The sequence below is a fragment of the Erpetoichthys calabaricus genome, chromosome 2 (assembly GCF_900747795.2).
Source record: "Erpetoichthys calabaricus chromosome 2, fErpCal1.3, whole genome shotgun sequence".
Taxonomy (NCBI): Eukaryota; Metazoa; Chordata; class Cladistia; order Polypteriformes; family Polypteridae; genus Erpetoichthys; species Erpetoichthys calabaricus.
Window position 1 is genome coordinate 201,945,321 of NC_041395.2, and position 16,504 is coordinate 201,961,824.

The window sequence follows — 16,504 nt, forward strand, 5'->3', positions numbered from 1 at the left end:
TTGTGCTTTCCTCGAGGAGGGCGGAGTCAGCTGCAGCAGCTGCGCTAGTCAAAGACGCAGATAAGCCGTCTCTGCATCAAGTGGAGGCAAAGGCGGCTGAAACAGAAAACCTAAACTTTTCTGCTGGTCAGACAGATTGTGTATGGTTAATAATTATTATAAAGCAAATAGATGGGAAAGCAAGAGAGAGGAGTAATACCTGGCTAAAAAGTCACGAGCAGCTAGCAGTACACGTAGCGATGCATAAGGAGAATGCCATACGGATTAAACAACGACCGCTCAGTGTTAAAGTGTGTGCTTTGATTTCGGGGTCTTTTGACCCTGAGGAACAGCAGTAGAACTTAAGCTGGTTATTGGGAGCACTCCTTTCAAAGCCCCTGTGTTGATTATTGCTGCAGAGAAAACAATATGTATATTGGAGACGTCAGTTTACAAGTAAAGCTGCTATAATGTGAGGGTTACTTGTATGTAGTAATGAAGGAAAGTGTAAGTGACAATATGGTGTGCATTTGTTTAAATGCAATAATTGGTATGAAAAATGGCATGTGGCAGTATAAAAACAGCCAATGCCAAATTGCAAGTTAAAACAGAGGACTGAAAGAAAAGGAAAAGAGTAAGAATGTTTTCTTCCATTTATTCTCTACTGCACTGCATTCTCTGTATAATTTTGAGGTTTAAAAATGTTATACCAATAGTTAATTCATAACTTTTTGTAAAAGTAACCAGTGCTAAGGTAAGATTTGATTTAGACATTGAATGTGGAGAAACTGGTGGATTTGTATAGCCATTGTAGACTGCAGGGCATGAGTTGAATAATGTGACTGAAAACTAAGTGAATTAAAGAAAGAAATAGAGGAGATGAAAGCAAAGCACGTGTTTGTATATGAAAGCTTTTGAAAGTACTGCATTTGAATTAATGGAATGGCCATTTTAGCAGTTAGTTGGAATGAAAAAACTTATTGGTGTTTCAAGCAGCACATTCATATTGGGGAATAAGTAAATGAAAGGCAGTGGCTTACCATCCAGTTTTTGGAGCTCAGCATGTAAAACAAAGGGGTGAAAATCCCGAAGGGACACTACGGGCATGTATGCCCAAGATCAAGTCTGGCGCTAAAGGGAGTCACTGTGCTAGCAGGCGTAATCGACGCAGATTACCAAGGGACCGTCAAAGTTCTGTTACAATCCTCAATGGGGGATCCAATCAAATTGACTAAGGGAGATCGAATAGCGCACTTGTTAATAATACCAGTTCACATGGGAAAAGTGCAGGAAAGTACTGCACCAGTAGTTAAGACTGGCCGGAATGGGGGGGGATTTGGATCAACAGATGCTCCTAAATTGGTTAATGGGGCGAAAGTGTGGGTTAAACAACCCCATGAACCACCCCGCCCGGCAGAAATCATCGCAATGGGACAGGATTTGATTGTAACTGTTCTATACAATGGAGAAGAAGCATGGGTAAATGTTCCTGTAAAACACTGCTATAGACGGGAGTGAGGAGTGGGTGCAACATGCTGTGTTCTTGTTTTACAGAATTGGGGTGTTCTGAATGAAGTAGGAGCCACCACATTAGGAGGCGAGGCAACAGAGACGACTCAGGTCCGATGGCGGTGGAACAATTCCACTAAGCCCAGACGTCAGGAGAACACCACGTGTCCGGAGAATCAGTCTTGCAATGTCCTTACAATTACGACTGGTGATGGGTGCACCATCTACTCCTCGAACTTGAAGGTGCCGGGGGTAAAACCACAGAGGTATCTGAGTGCTCTGAAAACTTAAATATTACCTGGACGTCGAAAGTAACTTGGTGTATGGGGCCCTGGAACGGCTCCAAGGTACAGTGCGAGGTCAATGCAACATCAGGCGAATACACCTCTAATAAGCCTGGGCCCATTGGCTGGATCAATGCAACTGAAATTATTAACAGGACTATACCAATGCTTGCTATAGCCGTGTGGGCTAGAACCCCCATAACGAGACAGTCACATGTAGAACCAATAATAGACGCATGTAAACTTGTTTCTACGACAGCAAAAAGGACTAAGGTTACATGGCAAGTGACGTTTCCACTGTTGCCACAGTGTAAGCGTGCTAAACGGGCATGGTATGACACTTTCTTAGGAGGGGTTGGCACCACCCTAGGAACTTTAAACACCGTAGATAATGAAATAACTGCAAACAAGCTTGAGAATGTGGGACGACATACTCACAAAGTGGCAGACCAAATGGCTAGGTGGTTACCTCAGTCCATGGTCTCTCATCAGCAAACCGTAAACTGGGAACAACGCGCTTCAGATTGGATAATCACGGCTAGCAATGACACTCGATGGCTAAATGTCTCAACTTTCATGAACTGGACTGTATGCACTTTTAACATATTACAAGCACAGATACAGAAAAATAATATGCAAATATGGCATGATATATGGAACTTTAGCAGTAGCTTATGGTTAACGGTTAAACCTGAAAATACTGAGTGTAATGATACAATATGTAATGGGTATTGGTTTCAATATAATGTTACCACTATGATAACCTTGTGTAGATATCACGTTTTACCTGTTGTTGCACACGGACGCCCTTTGGTGCTGCTTATTATTATTATTGCTTTAATGACTATATTTAATTGCTATGTGTTTTGTGTTTTAAAACGAATTAATAACAGAGCACGACAGACAAGGTTGCTGATTTTGCGCTGAGCGAGGGACCGATTGTAATAAAAAAGGTTTTCTCTGTAACAGGAGAAGGGATGAAATAAAGGAGTAAGAGGGGGGATTGGTCGCTTCAGTGCAAAACCAGCTACAAAGATTGGAATGTTTGGGATGATAGCGAAAGAATGTGCAAAAACTTGCTTCTCATAAAGAGTTTCAGAATGTTATGGGAATACAGTCAAGGCCATGTACTTGTTTTTCACTTCGAGGGGCTTCATTGCAAGCAACGCTTGTTATTGTGTGTCTTCTGATACTAGGCACCATCTCAGTGAGGGCCAAGTAGAAGAAAAACAATAAGATGTCCCGTGGGAAGAAGGTGTGCAGAAACTGATCACTTCTGTATACACTGCTTACACGTAAGCCATTTTGGGTAAGGACACTCAATTAGTATATAAGGGAAGGTTCCGCCCTCAGTTTCTTTGGAAGCTCAACCGTGGGGAACGTGCACACCGCCCGGTATTGGACCAGGCTCACGAGTTGATCCTCTGACGAGACTGACACGCGGGCTCCCTCAGTCTACTGGTCTAGGATGATGGCTCTGGGTCTTTTGATATTACTGTAAGTATAGTATAATTCACATATCTGTATTACTGTAAGTTAATAGTATAAATCATATATCTTTATATATATTACTGTAAGTCAATAGTACAATTCCTATATCTGCATGTATATTGCTATTATATTGTATGTAACTGATATTATATTTGAACAAGTAAACAATTGAAGTATTGGACCTTTCCTCTCTGATTCTTGCCTGCTTATTTTCTGTTAAAACCTTTGAACCATTTTCCCAAACTAAAACACCACTGTAACTACATATATATATATATACATATCTACATATATCTCCAAATCCCTGCGCTTCGCAGCGGTGAAGTACTGCTTTTAAATTTTTATTAAGAAGAAAAGAAAACTTTTTTAAATTGAGGGAAAATATACCAACAACAATTTGTTAAGGATCTGTTTTTTTGTTAAGCTGCCTTTACACAGCCTCTCCGCTGTTTTATAAACGAACGCCATATAAGGCCGTCCTTTCTCCTAGCTTAGCGGTTCTGTATTCTTTTATTGTTCGTTTATAACGATTGTTATATTTATTGTGTAGCTATTTGAGACTCACTGTTCTGTTCAGGTACTTATTTCCTTTATGTAGTCCGCGGATTCTCCGCTATTTTTTGTTCATTTATTAAGATTATAGTTATTTATTGATTCCCTTCTTTAGCTGACTGCCTGCTCATATAAGGCGCTCTGCTGTTTTTTTGTGAAGCAGCCTTAACACTGCTTTTCCACTGTTTTATAAACGAACGCCATATAAGGTCTTCCCTTTTCCTTGCTTCGCCAAGGAAGCCGCCTTTTTATTTAATCCACGGGTTCACCGCTGTTTTTTTTTTTCTTTTTTTACGATTGTTATAGTTCTGTTTGTATACCACGTTGTCAGTTCAGCACTCCGGTTGTAATATGACCAAGCCGTGCAAGCTTACTGTTAAGAATGCAACGTATAGTTGTACAGGAGAAAAGCAATCTTGCCTCAAATCAATGGCAACTTTTTGTAGATCTATGAGCTTAATTTAAGCTTTAGGTTTACACGGTGCCCTCGTGTCTTCTCATTAAACTTGTATGTCGCGAATATGGTATTGCAAACGGTAGCAGGAGCGTTTCTATAAACTTAATTTAAACTTACGGTTGTAGCTGCACTTATGAATATGCTTGTATGCGTCACTCGCTCGCTTCTTATTGTTTCGCTGCCTTCTCAATTGTGTAATGAATGTTTTCTTCAGCGCTCTTTGGGGCTCTTCCTTGTTTTGTACGTACTTTGTTCACAGTCAGTTCACGTGATTACGTGGGTGGCGTGATGACGCGATATGCAAGTCCGCCTCCCATGGCCATCGAGGTGCACTCCATTACAGTATATGGACAAAAAAGAGGTTCCAGTTGTGACCATTACGCGTAGAATTTCGAAATGAAACCTGCCTAACTTTTGTAAGTAAGCTGTAAGGAATGAGCCTGCCAAATTTCAGCCTTCCACCTACATGGGAAGTTGGAGAATTAGTGATGAGTGAGTGAGTGAGTCAGTGAGGGCTTTGCCTTTTATTAGTATAGATACACACTTTAAAGCATTTCATCATGAAAGTGATTGTTACATTTTACAGATAAATCGTTAATTTCTTTTAAGTAATGAACACTGTTAATAATTACACACAAGGCGGGTGACACGGTGGTGGAGCGGTAGCACTGCTGTCTCACAGGGAGTCATGTCGCTAGTATTCCCTGCTTGGATTCCACACTGTGCTCCAGTTTCCTTCCAAAGATATGCAGATTTGGGGATTTGGTGCCGCTGAAATGACGCTAGTGTATGTGTGTGCTTGTAATCACCTTGCGATGAGCTGAGGCCTCGTCCAGGGATTGTTTCTCACTTGTGCCCAATGCTTGCTGGAATGGACACATCCCTGGATTGATGGATTTAATCATTAAACATCCTTTTCAGAGATATTGCGGTAAGGTGTCATTGGAATTTAATGGGTGTTCTAGGCAATTCACAACACAGAGAAGCCAAACATGTTCTCACCGTGATAATATCTCGCAGTGCCACCTGGTGGATTCCTCCAGATTTTCGTAAAGTACACGCTCAAGTATAAACAGTACAACGCATGCGTAGCAGGAGCGTCCGCTGCAGCATGCGTCGCGTTGCGTGAAGTATAACCCCGGCCTAAGGGTACATTACATATCTAGTGTCTAAACAGTCTGCTGTATTCTGTTTATTATTTCCCAGCATAATTCTCTCAAATAATTGAATCAGAATTATTATCAAAGCCCCTGGAAAATACTGCACTTTTGCACGCTTGCAGGTATTTGACTGCATGAGTTGGACATTTTTTGACAGAACTTAAGCTGAATGGGAATGTATCAATACCCTTTATCCCCTTTAACAGTAATTTTCACCAATTCAAATCAGGGTTGTGCAGTATACCGGTACTTGACTTCCCTTTTTTCTGCTTCAATTCAATCAAGACTTCACAGGGGATTAAACCCTCCCCCACATTTTTTTTTCTTAGACAAGTTTGAGATTTCACAGGGGACCCACTATGGAGGCTGGAGTAAACAAAGTGTTTTTTAGAGTTGACCATTATTTTCTTTGGAACCCTCTTGGTACTAGTACTGAGGTCCGAAAGCTGGAATTGATACTGAAGTCAAAATTTTAGTACTGATCCAAGACTAATTCAGATACGTCTCAATATTTTCAAATTCACAGATGTGAAAGACAAATGTTTTCCTCCACCTTCTCTCGTTTTCTCTGTCTTTTGAGCTGTTGGGTATCTCCCTTCAAAAACCAGACTTGACAACTGCTATTAATATACATGGTATCCCAAACAAAATTTCTTTATATGCAGATGACATCCTGTTATTTGCACATAAATTACCAGCATATACCTTATATTTTTTTCATTACTTGTCGAGCAATTTCATTAACCTGTCAAAATCTGCCCTTCTCCCTCCAAACCAATGTAGTCAAAAATCTTCTCTGTCTTCTTTCATTCTTTAAAAAATTGATTCAAATTTCTTGAAGCTAACTTTCCTGATTTATTTCCTTTCCTGATTGGTGCAGAACACAGCCAATTCCAGAAACTGCTGTACCTTTTTAGAACATTAAAGACTGCCTCTTACCTTTACTCATATTCCATTTTTTTTGGACATTTTAAAAAATTTATATTCTTTCACTTATAAATTTTGTTAGCTTAGTAGTACCCTGCCTAGAATACAGTTCTTAAGAATTATAACCCTGTCCACTAATAATTCTAATTAGCAGCAGAGTCCAGCAGAGGATATTCTTTTTGGGTATAATCTCCCCCAAGTTGGCACTGGCTTCTTGCTGTGAAAAGTACCTCACTCTTTTTCTTTTGACCCTTAGGAATCTGCTTTCTATAATTTTTAACTCTTGGTGTTTGACCCCAACATCAAGAAATTGTTATCTATTACCAGTATTTGCATAGCTGGATGTCAGGTGATCAGTGACGACAAGAGCACTGGATCTCTTTATGTTGGTTTTTATTTATTTCTTCATTTATTTACATTTTCCCCACTTCTGGTTGCTGGCCACTGTTCTCTTTGATAGACACTTAGGCATATTACAGCCCTTTTACCCCTTTTATTGTTTCTCATAGGATTAGAGTGGTGGTGGAATGCAGTTGGAGTTGTTTTTATTTTTATCTAAATGTGTATTTTTTAATTGTGCTTAATTCATTGTGTTGATTATAATTAGTAAAAATTCTGATTACAAAAAAAGCAAGAGCAGAATTTCTTCACTTCTGGAAAATGGTTTAGTTAATGAAATCTGTGATTTTTTTGCTAATTTATAATAGTAGGTGTTGTGCCGTGTCAGCCATTATGGAAGCAGTGAGAAGTTTATCAAAATGACACCTTTTATTGGCTAACTGAACAGATTACAATATGGAAGCTTTCAAGGCACCTCAGGCCCCTTTTTCAGGCAGGTTGTAATCTATTATATAAAGGAGAGTTGGGATCCGAGAGACTGTGTTTGTAGAGGGATGGAGAGTTAAGGCGGGTGTTGGAGTCACGTGATCATCTCCCCTCCCATTCACCTCATTTCATTCACTTCGTTTCGCTCTGAGCTGAGCTCCACAGCTGACGCGGTCTTGCCGTTCTTTTCCCTTAGTGTTTAGTCCTTTCTCCTTTACTGATTTATTGTACGTTGCATGCTCAAGAGTAAGCTCAGCGCACAGCTTGGTCATATTACAACTGGAGGGGCGAACTGACAACATGGTATACAAAGAGATCCTTAACAAATAATTATTGGTATATTTTCCCTCAGTTTATTATTTAAAATTTTAAAGCAGTACTTCGCTGCTGCGAAGCGCGGGTATTTTGCTAGTTTAAAATAAACAATTGCATTCCAATTCTTTAACAGATTTTTCACTTGTAATGTTGTTTAGATAGATCTCCTAACAAAATCAGAGTAAATTTGTATTACAAACACCTGATGCAAACTGTTTTTATACCCATCCTATCCACTATGTGTCTGTCCACCCATCTCACAAACAAATGGAAGTTTTTAATAAAACTTTTAGTTTAGCTTTGTTTGCTTGAAATCTTCTGAGTCTTTTTAATTAGTTATGGAGCCCTCTGTGTAATGGTGCAAACATTTTGAACAAGCTGTTTGATGTAAGATTTCATACTTAATGTGTTTAGTAAATTATCTTAGTCATTTGACCATGCATAATTTTCTCTGCTTGCTATGCAAGACCCAAGAGAGTAAGCAATGTTAATGTTTTCTGCTACTTTGTTGCATAATGGTATCTACCCAAATGAGGATATACAGACTAAGATAGAACTAATATGATTTAACATGTCTGTGAGGTGTGATAAAACTAAAATAATTGATTGTAAAGTATAATAATCTAATTATGATTTTGCTTCTAGGTCTGTTTTTTTTTTTAGTCTGCTTGAAAAACTTCATGATAAGAGAAATGAGAAAGTGCTGGCATACTTTACTCTCAAGATCTGTATGATTGCTACTTGCTCATGTTTATCTCTCCTGGAAATTACGTGTGCATCTCTTTGCCCAGCAAACTGAAAATTTCTTCATAAATGTTTACTCACATATTAACAAATATTTTATGATTGTTATTTTTTTTAAGTTAACTAAAGTAATAACAAAAGATCATAGCTGGCATTAAAACCACTGTTCCCCCATCTCTTATATATATTTCTCTTCTGGTTCGTCCTGATTCCACTTCAAAACCGGTCCCCGCCCACACGCAGCCGACACGGAATTTCTCGATTCCTATTCGTCGTCTTCCATGTCATGCACTATACTGGCCTGCTGAGCAAAATACATCCAACAAGTACTCGAGGTGCTGCCACAGCGGTAAAGTAGCTTTAACACCTTTGCGGGAGCCACCTGTGTCTTTACAACAGCTTCTTACACAGCAGACATCAGAAGCTAAAAATTATCGTGAACACATTTGAGAATACAACTCTTCTCTAGCGTTTGCTTCCATGGGTACATAGATAACTCAACCTCCTGGCCACGGACCATACTGTTTTAAAATACACGGGCAAATTTATCACCAAATCTCTCCACTATACGCTAACACTTCTATCTCTCCAGGATATGGACAGTTGTATGTTTTTGACACAGCGCAATCTACTAAAGTACACTTACAAAATAAAGCAAATTCTGCATGCAGTGAATATGTACTTCTCCAGCTAGATTCCATGCTCAGAACCATCAACCCCTTCGCTAAATCATACAAACACATGCATGAAATCGCTCAGTCCAATCCAACAGCATCTGTACGAATGGTTTTCAAGGAAAACCCTGGGCAGGATTTATGACGATAAAATTCCCCGATATTGCAGCGATTTTCGTCGGAGAAGATGGCGAAATGCCTGCCGAAAGGGACATTTGCATCTATCCCATAGGCAACTCCTGTAAACAGATTTCCACGCTCAATATGAATTGCGATCCTATGGTTTACCCATTTTTATTCCCTTATGGACACATTGGCTGGCACAAAGATTTACAACATGTTCCCGATAAAAGAACCGCCAAGCGAATAAGACTTACTCAGTGCCAATTTTACATGTACAGATTAGCAATGAGGAATACATTTAGTATTTTGTACTCCAGCGGCAAACTATTCCAACAGTACGTCGTAGATGCGTATGTTAAAACAGAGGGCGCGCTTCTCAGCTATCTCGGATTACATCAACAAGATCTGCGTGTGGAACAATACAATGTTTGAATACAGACACACTGCAAGCAAACACTGAAAATAACGTACGTGTAGGCAAAATGATCATATTACCATCCACATTTCCAGGAAGTCCAAGATACATGCAACAAAACTATCAGGATGCCATGGCCATAGTACGTAAATTCGGAAAGCCTGATTTATTTATCTCTTTCACATGTAATCCTACTTGGCCAGAAATTCTACATGCATACTGCGTCTTTCAAGAAGTATTTATTTATTCTTGATTTCTGAATTCCTTTCTCACCGTTTTCCGTTCCTATTCTTACACGGCCGTATGCTACGGCGGGTGTCGGCTAGTTATGTGTTAATTTCTTTAATATAGTCTTTCACCATGTATGGTGAGCTTGATTTCATTCTAGAGGGAAAGAAAGTTTTTAGGTTCTTTAAAATCCGTGAAAGCTCCTTGCCATAATTAGCTGACTTCTGAATTGTTAGAGTTTGATTCTGAAAGCTGTTGTCACTTTTTGTTACTTACTGCATATATAAACAACAACAATGACAACATTTATTTATATAGCACGTTTTCGTACAAATTATGTAGCTCAAAGTGCTTTATAGGATGAAGGAAGAAAAAAAGAAAAAAAAAAAAGAAAAAATGTAAAAAATAAATTAGGCAATACTAATTAACAGAATAAAAGTAAGGTCCCATGGCCAGGGAGGACAGAGAAAAAAAAAAAAAAAAATCTGCAGGGGTTCCAGGCCACGAGACTGCTCACCCCCCACTAGGCATTCTACCTAACATAAATGATCTCAATCAGTCCTCATGGTTTTCAGGTTCCACGTGGAAGAATTAGATGATGATGGTCATGCGGCCTTCAATCCAATGTAGGGACTGCACGGTGCTTCAATCAGGTTTACAAGAAAGTACTTCTAACTAAAGTACATGGTGTTGCATCTCTCTCCTTTCGGTTACAACCAAAACATTTTCTGAAGTCCTGGTTTGGTAAATTCCTGACACGGAAGACAGACAAGTTTGTCTTCATGCATGTATACATGCATCCAAAAAGTCTCTGCGTAGAGTACAGATTGGGAGAGACAGATATACTCCAACTTTAAGGGTATCAATATTACTTTATTTTGCAGTGTGTTGTTTTCATTACTTGATACAATTATTCTCGATCTGTGAGCAATCTGTATTGAAGTTACTCTCTTTATGATGTTGCACTTTCATTTGGTTACTATCTTAGCTGTAAAGAAAAGAAGTTCTTTAAAGTTATTCATTGTTTACAAATTTGTTTAACCTAAATAAGATTGTTTTCTTTTTCATTTCAGTTATTACACTAGCTAAATTATTGGTTATAACAGAAGGTTGTCGGCAAAGGCAGACATAGTCACAGTTATGGAGACCTAGGCTCACCACCTAATACTCCTGGAGATTCTTCAAAATAAGTGTGTGCTTTGGAGTCTAAAAAGGCAACTACAGTGGGAACCTCGGTTCACGAACGTCTCTGAACATGTACAAATCGGGTTACGACCGAAAAGTTCACCAAACTTTTGCATCTGTTCACGACCACACACTCGGTTGACGAACAAGCCGTTTACCTTCTGGTTTGTACGCGCTGATGATTTCCGCACGTGTTGCATTGTTCTCGGTCAGACATGCATGCTTGCACATGCGTGCATACTTTCGCTGTGAACTCTTTGTGCTCTGTTTCGTTTCCCTTCCGGTTCGTACGCGCCGATAAGTACCTCACGTGTTCAGTCTCTCCCTGTGCATTGTTCTCAGTCAGACGTGCGTGCTTTCGCTGTGAACTGTTTGTGCTCTACAGTATTTCGTGTGTTTTTGAGTTAATTTTGCAGTTAACCATGACTTCTAAGCAAGTGAAGAGTGGTGTGAAGAAAGGTTCGAAGAAAATTGAAATCGAATTAAAGAAAGAAATTATTGAAAAGTATGAGCGTGGCGTTTGTGTTACTGATCTTGCTGCTGAGTACAAGAAGTCAAAATCTACGATTTCAACTATTCTAAAGCAGAAAGGGTCATTAAAGCAGCTGATGTTGCAAAATGAGTTGGTGTTAACCAGGCAGAGGCCTCAAGTGCTGGAAGAGGTGGAAAAAAATTGCTAGTGTGGCTGAACGAGAAGCAACTTGCAGGGGATAGTGTAAGCGAGGCAGTGTTATGCGAGAAAGTCAGGAAGATTCATGCAGCGATTTGCTGCAAAACTATCCTTCTACGAGTGGCGAAAGTGAGGAATTTAAAGCCAGTAGAGGATTGTTTGAAAAGTTTCGCAAGAGAAGAGGCATTCATAGTGTGGTAAGGCATGGAGAGGCTGCTAGTTCCAATGCTGAAGATGCGAAAGAATTAGTGAAAAATTTCACAAAATTAGTGGAGGACGAAGGCTACATCCCGCAACAAGTCTTCAACTGCGACGAGACCAGATTGTTCTGGAAGAGGATGCCGAAGAGGACCAACATTACCCAGGAAGAGAAGGCTATGCCCGGCCATAAACCAATGAAGGACAGGTTAACCGTTTTGCTGTGTGCGAACACTAGTGGCGACATAAAAATCAAGCCACTACTTGTTTACCAATTTGAGAACCCTCGTGCTTTCAAGCAGCACAATGTAAACAAAGCCAGACTGCCCGTGATGTGGAGGGCAAACACGAACGGTTGGGTAACAAGGACCTTGTTTTTGGAGTGGCTGCACGAGGCTTTTGCTCCCGCCGTGAAGCGATATCTCGAAGAGAATAATCTGCCTAAAAAATGCCTTCTTCTGATGGACAGTGCACCGGCACACCCTCCAAATTTGGTTGAGGAGTACGACTTTATTAAGGTCGTGTTCCTCCCCCCCAACACAACTCCTATTCTGTAGCCCATGGACCAACAGGTTATTTGAAATTTTAAGAAGCTGTACACCAAAGGACTATTCGCCAGGTGTTTCAATGTGACTGAGGAGACGTCTTTGACCCTGAAAGAGTTCTGGAAGAACCATTTTAATATCATTCATTGCATCAACCTCATTGATAAAGCCTGGGAAGACGTCACATACGGGACCTTGAACTTGGCCTGGAAGAAACTTTGGCATGAATGCATTCCTGAACAGGATTTAGAAAGCTTTGAGCCTCCTGTTGTGGATGAGATTGTGTCCATGGGCAAGAGCATGGGTCTTGGTGGACAATGAGGACATCGAGGAACTGGTCCTGGATCACAAGCTGACGACGGAGGAACTCGCTGAACTTCAGCAGGAGCAGCATAGGTTGCTCACCGAGGAGCAGTCCTCAGGGGAAGAAGAGGAAAGGGCGGTTATAAAAAGTGATGCGATAAAAGCCATCATGGAAAAATGGAACGAGTGCCAGGATTTTTTTCAAGAAGAACCACCCTGACAAAGCAGTTACGAACAGAGTGATAAACATGATAAACGACAATGTCATCTCGCACTACCGCAAAATTTTAATGCGTAGGAAAAGGCAAGTCACATTAGACCGCTATTTCGTGAAGTCTGATGCACCAGCTAAACAGCTAAAAACACCAGAAACCCAAGAAATCACAAGAGAGAAAGCACCTGCAGGAGAACATCCCTCCATTGCAGAGCCGGACTCTCCTTCAAAACTGTAACCTCCTCACCACCCAGTTCCTCCTCACTTCCTTCATGCCAGAGCTCGACTCATGCACGGTTAGTTTTCTTGGTTGTTTCTGGTTAGTTTTTGTATAAATAACGGATTTTTCAAATGTTCATTATTTTCCCTGTGCTTAAAACTCCTTTAAAAAAGTGTTTACAGCGATCGGTTCGTAAGGCTATTAGCGTGAACTCCTGCAATGTTACTTTCTTGGTTGTTTATGGTTGGTTTTTAAGTAAAGTTCGAATTTGTTCAAATGTTCCTTGTTTTTCCCCGTGCTTAAAACTCATTAAAAAAAAGTGTTTACAGCGATCGGTTCGTAAAGCTATTAGCATGAACTCTTGCAATGTTAGTTTTCTCTGTTCAAGGTTTTCTCAGTGTTATTCAATGTTTTTACATTTAGTTTAGTATTACACTGTGCATTCTATGGTATAATTAACTATTTTTGTGCTTAAAAATCTTTATATAAAAAATATTTACATACAGCTTGTACGGTCCGGAACGGATTAATTGTATTTACATAAAATCCTATGGGGGAAATTGCTTCGGGTCACGACCAAATTGGGTTGTGACCAGAGTTTTGGAACGAATTACCGTTGTGACCCGAGGTTCCACTGTACATCCTTTTCATCATTCAATCCATGAAAATTCCATGTGGTCCCAGTATCTCTACTGTCTTTCCTATGGTTAGGTATAACAATTTGCCAGCATAGTAGTGATCAAGTGTCACAGCAGGATAGCAAGAAGTGAAACAGAAGAGAGAAGGGTCAGTAACTGTTCATAATTATTCTTATTTTTTTGTGCAAATTACTAAGTGGACTAACAAAATTAGCTGCCATAGTTACTGATCTGTAGCTCTAATCAGAGTATGCCAGACTAAAGCCAGCATCACACTACAGTGTTAAAACAATTTTCATTTGTAACCTTCATTTACATAATCTTAAGAAAATCACAGCAAGTCAGAGCCAGTGATCATCAGTCATATCTTGTTAGACCTCAAGAGAATCTGTGCTTTGTGACTCAATACATCAAAATCAGACTGGTTTTAATTTTATAGCTGCAAGTCACCAGTCATGGGGTGGGTTTTTATGTGCCATTTTCAGTAACAACTATTAAGAAAAACTTAATCTCACTTACCAAAGTAATTTTCTGAAAACAGACTGTGTTTATTACCTAAATAAAATTGTATAGCACAAAAATATTTATCAATGTGTTCCTTACCTCTGTGTCTTAAATAGCATTGTGGTATTAGACTAAAGCACATCTCTGTATTATAATAAAAAATCTTGGGTTGATACATGATCTTCTCAGAAAGACACTTTGACTAAACTAGACTTTACAACCTTTGGAAGTAAGACTCATGAGATGGTGACTTTTGCACGTCACACCCTACTTACAAACAATTTAAAACAAGATTACGAACAACTAACCTCTCAGTTGTTGGAATGCTTTTGGCAGACACACTTCATGTGCTCCCAGATCTTAAAAATTGTATACGTTCTAGATGGCACGTCATTGATTAAGCGAAGAAGAAAGAACACCACGTCGAAAAGAGACAAAGTGTTGGAGAGAAAAGAAGGCAAAAAAGAATGCACAAAAGAACAATAATAATCTATGTGCAAATTCTGAAAATAAGGAAATTAATAATTGGCCCAGACCAAGTGGAATTAAAAACCTAGTAGGTCCAATCGGAGACAGAAATAAAAGACTTCATAAAGAGGTTCAAAAACGTTGGCGTGATACACATGCAGAGCAAGTTTAAAAAAAAAATCTGAAAGTAGGAAAATTCGAAAGTATCAAAAAAAAAAAAGATAATAAAGATCGCATTAGAACAAACAAATGGAAATTCTTACATAACTGACCATACACTATGAGTATCTGTGGTTTCGTTTCATTTAGAAGAAACCACAATTCAGTCAGGTGTATATTTTTGATCAGGGATAAGTGATGCAACATATAATCAAAAGAGTGTGTAACAATTCCAATGAAAATAACAATCTCTTTAAATTGTATATCTAGTTAACCAAACCCGGGGGTGGGCGAGCGAAGCCCCTAGTTATTTCTTTATATATTTTATATATTTATTTTATCAAATATTTAAATATACTTTTCTTTGAAATGGCTATTATCTTATTATTTTCAAACAATGGCCACCAAATTGCTAGCCTTCCACACCAGAAGCCAGAGAAAATTGCTATATATGTCTTCTAGCTAGGGTGCTGCAATGTCCTAAAAGTTCCCATCGTCATTCAAAACATCGACAACTTGTAATACTTTGGGGTGGTGTTTGAGAGATAGTTGTGGCTTATAAATACTTACCTGCTCTGCCCATGTACAATAGAAAATTGGGTTGGGGAGTTGGGGGCATTTTATTTCACGACTCAGTAGTTTTGTTGTCTGACAGATTGCTGCTACTTGTCACATGTGGTGGTGTTTGGTAAAGTTATGACACTAATTCAAAGGTGATTCATTCCAACATCATTTAAAATTGCTGCAAATCATGATGCCTTATTTGAATTATTTAGACTCTTAAAAAAAATGAGGTTTGGCAATAGCACTAACTTCAATTATTGATGCAAACTACATGCCGTAAAAAGCTCATGAGACTGAGTGTTGACTGGTATTGCTCACAAGGTGTAATGTGTTCACAGGAGGACATTGGCACTGACTTGTCTTTGGAAAATACTGTACTGCAGTGTTCCAAATTAAAAAAAAAAAAAAAAAAAAAAAAAAAATTGGCCCATACCATGTAAATTTGATCAGACTGTTTCAGCAGTTACAGTGTAGTTTGTTGCAAATCGCCGTGTTTTACATTAAAGAATAGCACTGAATTCTACTCTGCCATAAAATATGTCCAATAATTTCTAAGCAAAGCTTAGAAAAAAAATGTATTAAATGCTTAATTAATTTTTTTAATAATGACTGCATTGATTACAATGTCCCTTTTTGTTAGTGTAAACGACCACCGAGACAGAGGAGAGACATTAACGCAGACCGTAAACACAGCAGGTAGTTTACCCCACCACCTGATCAATAAATGCTCTTGTTTGTTGGGCTCTACACTAGCAATAATTTTAATGTTTACAGATGCTGTGTTTGAAAGTGTTTGCTCTGGAAAGATTCATATTTTATTAAGTGTTATTTTGGTGGGGTAAAAACCTGGTTTCATGTGTTTGAAATAGTATAGTGCTAATATGTCATGTAGTTTACTTGTTTGTCCTACAAATTCACATTCACTGTAATTGGTTATTTTCTCCTTATTAAAACACTGTAAGGAAAGTTGCTGTCATCCCTGTACCTTCGAACTGGTACTTATTTGCATGAGTTTAGAAAGTAATATAAAAGTGAAGTAATTAGCAATGTGATTCCTGTTACATTTTAATAGAATTCATTTGTAATAGGAATGTAATGGCATGGAGCTGGACAGTTTGACATCCGTGGCAGAGCGACGGGTGCTGAGCAGGCT

At 39.0% G+C, this 16,504-nt stretch overlaps 1 protein-coding gene across 2 annotated transcripts in view; it reads left to right on the plus strand.

Moving 5' to 3' along the window:
* Positions 1–16,504, plus strand: part of lpp (LIM domain containing preferred translocation partner in lipoma) — a 538,541-nt gene that overhangs the window by 18,212 nt on the left and 503,825 nt on the right. The window lies entirely within an intron of this gene.